We start from the raw sequence: 6,731 nt of genomic DNA on the forward strand, positions 1-6,731 counted from the left end.
CTGATTTGGTGATTATAGTTTTTATTTCTGTTAAAGCCAATTTGCTTCTTTTTATACTTGAAATGGGCACCCGACCAAAACTTCATTTGAACACATTGCCCATTTCAGGTTAACTTCCATTCTGGGATTATTTTTGTGGGATCAGGCAAGTGATTTACTTTGCCCATTGAAATGGAAAGAGAAATAGCATTACCAATTCATAGACTCTCCGTCTTAGAGTGCCTAAAACGCTTTAATTACTCCTTCTCTTCCCTCCCTGGCTTCTCTGGCAGCCTTTCCTAAGGACAGACCCTGGATCTGCATGACTGGAGATCTTCCTCTTGCAGATGTGAGAGATTGGGTGTCTTGCTCTTCACATTTTGGCAAATGCTGAATAAACTCCTTCCCTTGGGGTCTGTAGCACAGCACTCTCCCGCAGCATTTGGGAAGCTGTATAGATGCATTGTGAACCTGGACATCTGTAACTCTGGCAACCAAGGACCTGGTCCTAGAAGTATTCTTCCCTCCCTCCAGCCTCTTCTTGAGCTGGTGGTTTCATTTCTGGAGTGTTGACCCTGCTCATCTGATGATATCCTCAAATTGTTCCTTCTCTCACACCTTGTTGTTTATCAATACCCCACTCACCAGCCTCCAGACAGAGTGAGATAATAAACTGTGGTAAGTCTCAAGGAAAAAATCATCAATATCCCCTAAATCTTCCAAAAAACAATGCTTTTATCTATAAAAGAACGTTCCATTCTCACGGAGCAGATTTTTTTTTTTACTGAATTTGACACCCATTTCACAGAATATAAAGCTACCTTAGAAGAAAGGAGGTGGTTTTATTTTTTTATTTCAAAGGCTGCTTGGTATGAAAATGAGCAAAGTTCACTTGCTCCATTGTTACTGAAAAAAAGCAGCCAGCAAATGTAGCATCTGACTTTTTAATCTCATTCTGTAATTTATAACATCAGTGAAGTGATGTCAGTACTGTTGCAATGTGCCATTACACTATTGTCTCTGTATTTTCTTGAAATACTTTCTAGGGACAATAACGTTGTCCTTGCTTCTGTGGATCCTTCAGGTAGCTGTGATGTACAATCAGATATGTAAATAAATTATTTGCTTTCCCTGCATGACTAAAACGTTGTCTGTGATGGGTGACTGATTTATTGTCCCTCCTTACCTTCCTCCCTGGTCCGCCTCTATTTCTGTGCTTCATTTAAAGGAGGATTGCCCAATTCTGTTCTCACCTGCCCAAACACCAGCTTCATTAACTTTGCATAAGTTACACAGATGGCACCAGGGAAGGAGTTTGCTCAACACATGCCTTACCTGACAGCCACAGTTGTGTTAAATTTCCAAGCTGAAGCTTCACAGGACCAACCCAATAATCTCTCCACCCACAGCACCGCTCTTCTCAATTGATGGGAACTCTGGCTGGGAGCTGTTTGCAGCTTTTTGGCTCCAGCTTTTGAATGTGATGTAAATATAATAATTTAGTGACCCACGTAGCCGATGAACGCGTGCTGTGGCTCCTTCCTCGGGGAGCAGTGAGGTGTTGGTGGGGAGGGCACAGCCTGGAGCTGTGTCCTGCAGGGATCTGGTGCTGGGGCAGTCTGACCTGGCACGGCCAGCAGTGACCGCCCCAGGGCATGTCCTGGGGGCAGTTTCACACTTCAACCCAAGGCAGCAGCTTCCCCAGGAGAGTCCTGAGGGAAAACTCTGCCGTGGGCAGCCCCTGGGAGAGGCCGAGGCTGCCGGGTGTACCTGGAGGGGCCGTCCTGGCAGCAGCACCACGAGCTTTGTCCGTGAGGGACCAGGACGATGCTGGGACACCTCTGGCTGTCACAGGTGCCGGGTGTGCAGAGCAGACCCTCGGAGACCCTCGGCCTGCTGTGGGCTCGGCCAGGGCTCACCGCGTCCCCGTGGCTGGCACAACAGGCTCTGGATGAGGCGTCATGGTGGAGGACGCACCCAGGGCCTGCTCCACCGACACTCTGAGGTAATTTTTTCTTTAAATCTCCACTCTGAGTCACCAGACCTGCTGGCCTCTTCTCTGGGCTTTATTTTAACTGCTGGAGTCAAAAGAATAGCACGTGAGGAGGAGCAGCTTAGGTTCCGGGGCGCTTTTTGCGAGAGCTGTGTGGAGTGAGGGGAGGGTGCCGCGGGCAGGTCCCCCGGGCAGCCGCTGCTGCGTTGGTGTCTGGGCACATTGCCCAACAGAGGGGCCCGGTGCTCTGGGAAAACGCTGCAGCCCAGAGAAATGCCGGGTGCTCCTTCCTTGGGAAAAATGGAGCCTTTCTGTTGTGTGTTGGGGACACTCCAGGGCGAGGTGTCCCCTCAAGCAGCCAGTGCAGTTCCCTGTCCTGTCCTACCTGCCCAGCAGCGTCTCAGATGAAACCATCGGGGCTGGCCTGGGAACGTCAGCAAAGCCCAGCCTGACATGGCCACAGGCTGGGGTGCTTCAGGGGAGTGTTTCCGCAGGGCGTTCAGTGGGTTTGAAGTTCCATTCCTGAAAAGCTGCTGCTCCCCTGCACCTCCAGTGGCACCTCGTGTCCCCGGGCTAACAAAATGTGACCATTTTGCACCTGTGTGAAAGACAGTGAAGGGTGTAAAGCCAGGGAACCAAGCCTGTGGCATATTATTTAAAATACAAAGCACAGTTTAAGGTGGTAAGATCTCTGCCTCCAGCTGGGCTTGGAGCAAGGCAGAAGAGGAAAGGGAATTTTGAAAAGACTTTACTAATCAGTTCAAGCCTTGCAGGGCAAATTATTTTCCTTTCAAAAACATTTTTATGGTCTTCAAGTGATCATACTGTACCAAACAGCTTTCATTTGACTGACAGTAGTCTCTAAACCTGGTATATGTCTTTTAGAGTATCATCCCCTGAGGCTGTGAGGCACAGATACTTGGGGGATGTTTGGGGAATCAGAGCAAAGATACTGTACAAATAATCCATGGAGCAACGGACCTGTGTATCATCTTCTCAGGCTTCCCCATTCCCAGATTGCTCCCAGCAATTGCTCCCAGAGATGTTGGTTATTCAGATTTGTAACAGCAGACCCAAAGAAAACTCCCTGCTGTGTATGCTAAATCACTTCACCAGAGAGAGAGGGAGCAGTATGCTTCCCAAATCTCAGCAGCCCAGTCTGTACTACTGACCTCCTTGCAGAGGAGTTACTCGCTGGTACATGAGAAGGACACAGTGGGAACGAAAATCATGTGTTACTCTGGGGCAGGAATTATCAACACCACATATCACAAAGTCTGTAATAGTTTCCTGCAAATTATGCTGTTCTTACTGGGCTGGGGAGGTGCAAGACCCTTTGGTCATTTTACAATCAGGAATTAAAGCTCAGAACTCCTGGGAGGTGATTGTTGCCTTGCTCTGATCGTTTGGAGGAAAAAATGGGTTTTGGAGGCAGACAGAGACTAAATGGGGTAGTAGCAGAGTAGGAAATAGATTGCAGTTCTGACTCCTGAGAACTTGACAAGGAGAACTGTTACAAAGAGGAAATACATCTCATGGGAGCACCAAGGGAGTACACCAGCCAACTCCTGTAGTGTGGCAGTAGGCTCTGACCTGCTCAGGTTGTCTTGGCTGACACGTTTCCTTCAGCATAGCAGTCTCAAAGCCCTGACTGTGATGTTTTCCCTTGCTCTGTTCACTGTTTGTGATGGCCCGTGTTTCAATGTTGTCCTGAATCTCTGATGGCAGACTGGGATCTGGGATGTGTCACTCCACTCTAAATGTCTTTTGACACATACAATACAGCAGGGACTCTCCTAGCTTGCGTAACTCAGGGTGAAATTCGAACTTAGAGCTTTTTGGATGCAAATAAAGGCTAGAGCATATGACCAGTAAATTGAAGACTGTCCCAGATGTATAACCATAACTATTTGGGTTAATGGTAATTTTAAAACGACTTTGCAATGATAATATGTCTGCATGTACTCTGGCATGGTGCTTAAATCTGAATTTCTGTCACACTGAGACCTTTGTGCCTTAGCAGACAGATGATGCCGTTTGTATTTTGATGTGATAGTGTGTAACAGGGGTTATGACTCAAATGCAGACTGTTGCTGAAAAGACAGAGGAGCTGGGTTGTGACACCAACAGAGGTAATGGAAGTCAGCTGCTGAAAGGCTGTGCTTGCTCTCTCCCTGTTGTACTGGAGAAAGTTGCTGGTTGTGTTTTGTGAAACACTGTCTCTCTTGGCCACCCTGTAGCTTTTCTTAACGTGCTCAGGCTTTCATTTAAAACCTGATCGGTCACCAGCCGGGCTGCTCTCAGCCCTTCAGGAATCCTCTGGTCAGCCTGAGCACTTGGCCCATGTGACAGAGAAATAACCCCTGATCAAGCCTGTCCTTCAGCTCTGGCTGGGCACTGCAGTGAATGGGGGGATGCCCTGAAGAAAAGCGGCAGCAGCAGAGGGGTTTGCTTTCATTCTTGGAAATGCTGTGTAAATCTGGATTGAAGGTGCAGCCCTGAAGGCCCCTTTCAGTGGCCCCATTCCAGGGAGCAGCAAGGCCGGGCCATGGGCACAGCAGAGCTTCCCTGCAAGAGAAAACAGCCGGGCTCTGCCCATCACTCTGCCAGAGCTGGGGAAGGAGGAGGAGGAGGAGGCTTGCCAGGGTTGTCCTGTGCAAAGCAATGTGGTTCAACACTTGCTGCTTGAAATGCAAAGTCCAGGGCCACAGAGGGTGCAGGACACGGCTGAAAACCATCTGCAAGTTCTGCAACCCCAGCAGCACTTGCCGTCCTGCTGTTTTCAGAATACCTGAATATCACTGGGATGCTGACTTCCCAAATGACTGTAGCCTCATAAAGTAAACCTTACTTTTTTGGTGAGATTCAGTGCAGTATTTATATGAAGACCTAAAAATGGAACTCTCAGGAAAGCAACTGTTTCTCTCTGGAATGACTTGAACAGGCCTCACATGGTTGGTTTATTTGAGCAAGGAGCACATTGTGCATGCAGGATGCATCCCTGTAATAAAGGTTGCGTAACTCAGATCTGATTCAGCAGAGTAGGGCCTGGTTACAAATTCATAGCATAAAATAGAAATAGTGATTCTACTATGTCATATTGGTTCTAACTGTGCCTGGATTTTTTTGCTTTTTTGTTTGTTTGGTTTGGCTTGTAGTTTACAGGAGTATGTAAGCCAAAAAAATACCAGATTACTTTCTGCTGCCCAACATTGGTTCAAAACTAGAAACTCGGATGAAAAATTTCAATGCAAAGCTAAATAATGGTTCAAAACCACAACCTTCAAATTCTTCCCTCCTGCCCTACAGCTAGTGGTGATAAAAATGAGAGCTGATTCATTTCTTGGGTTTTAACCAAGTGTTAGCCATAAGACTAAATATTTGGTTGGTGGAAACCCAAGGAGGAGGAAATATTAATAATGCAGTATTGTATTTATGATTTATGCTATTATGATTTGACTGTGTAAACAGAACATAATGGGTTTGAAGTAAAACGTGAAAATTCAGTTTGAATATCAGGAAATATAGACTGCCTGATACCATCCCAAGGGAAGGGGTGGAAACGCCGCTGTTTGGCTCACAGGGAGACGGGAGGCAGCGGGTGGCAGTGCTGGAACGGAACTGCGCTGTGCCAGGACAGTCCCCGCCGTGTCCCGGTGTGCCGTGCCCCGGTGTGCCGTGCCCCGGTGTGCCGTGCCCCGGGAAATGTGCCCCGGTGTGCCGTGTCCCGGTGTGCCGTGCCCCGGGAGATGTGTCCCCGCGGGCCGGTGCCGCTCGGTGTGAGCGAGCAGGGCTGGCTCCTGCCCCGGGGATCCTCCCGGCCCCAAACCGGGAGCAGGTGCCGGAGTACTGCCGAGCGGCAGCGCTCGAGGTGTGAGCTTGGCAGGACTTTTCTCGCCCCCAACAGCTGCTGTTTGTTTCCTGAGGCGGCCCTGTGATTTCGCAGCGATGCACCTCGTTCCTCTGCCGTGAGAAACACCGGGAGGAAGGAAAGCAAAGCTTCGCCGGGGATTCCGCGGTGTCGGAGCAGCGGCGCTCGGGGACACCGGGGGCACGGCGGGGGTGGCGGCAGCGGGACGGGCGTTCCGAGGAGCGCCGCGCACGGACACGGCGCGGGGGATGCCGAGCTCTGCAGGCGGGGCAGGGCCCGCCCGCGCTCCCGCTCCCGGCGCTCCGCCCCGCGGCCGCACGTGCCCGCGGGAGCCCCCGCACGGCGCAGCCGCCCCGCCCCGCTCCGTCCCGCCCCGGGCCGCGCTCCGGGCCCGTCCTGCCGTGTCCTGTGCCGCGCTGCCCCGTTCCCCCGGCCCGGCCCGGCCCGCCCGCGCCGCTCGCTGCCTTCCACTGGCGGCGCACGGGTGCAGCCAGCCCGTCGGGCGCGGTGGCCAAGTGGTAAGGCGTCGGTCTCGTAAACCGAAGATCGCGGGTTCGAACCCCGTCCGTGCCTGCCGAGGCAGCGCGGTGCGCTGGTAGCCTCGCCGCGGGGAGGCCGCGAAGGCCGCTTCGTTTGCGGCTTATTTTTGTTGCCAGCGTCGGAGATCCGGTCCCGGAGCACCGCCAGGAAGCTGCGGATCACGGGGGAAGTTCCACCGTGCTGCCGGCCGGGTGTCCCCGACTCCCGGTGTCTGTGCGGCAGAACGGGTTGGGAGCCCGCGGGTGATATCGTGCAGCCCGTGGGTGAGCATCCCCCGGAGCCCCGGTGTCCCCCCAGCGCCCCGGATCCAGAATTCCCTTGCAGAGGGCACTTCTCCGCGTTTTGCCT

The 6,731-nt window shown here is 51.8% G+C and overlaps 1 non-coding gene across 1 annotated transcript; it reads left to right on the forward strand.

Moving 5' to 3' along the window:
- The first annotated feature begins 6,344 nt into the window (after window positions 1-6,344).
- Window positions 6,345-6,416, forward strand: TRNAT-CGU (transfer RNA threonine (anticodon CGU)). Its single transcript has one exon. It is a non-coding gene; the product is annotated as a tRNA-Thr (tRNA).
- The last annotated feature ends 315 nt before the right edge of the window (window positions 6,417-6,731 follow it).

Source organism: Chamaea fasciata, unplaced genomic scaffold (genome assembly GCF_029207755.1).
Source record: "Chamaea fasciata isolate MVZ Bird 193981 ecotype frontalis unplaced genomic scaffold, bChaFas1.0.hap1 SCAF_19, whole genome shotgun sequence".
NCBI lineage: Eukaryota > Metazoa > Chordata > Aves > Passeriformes > Sylviidae > Chamaea > Chamaea fasciata.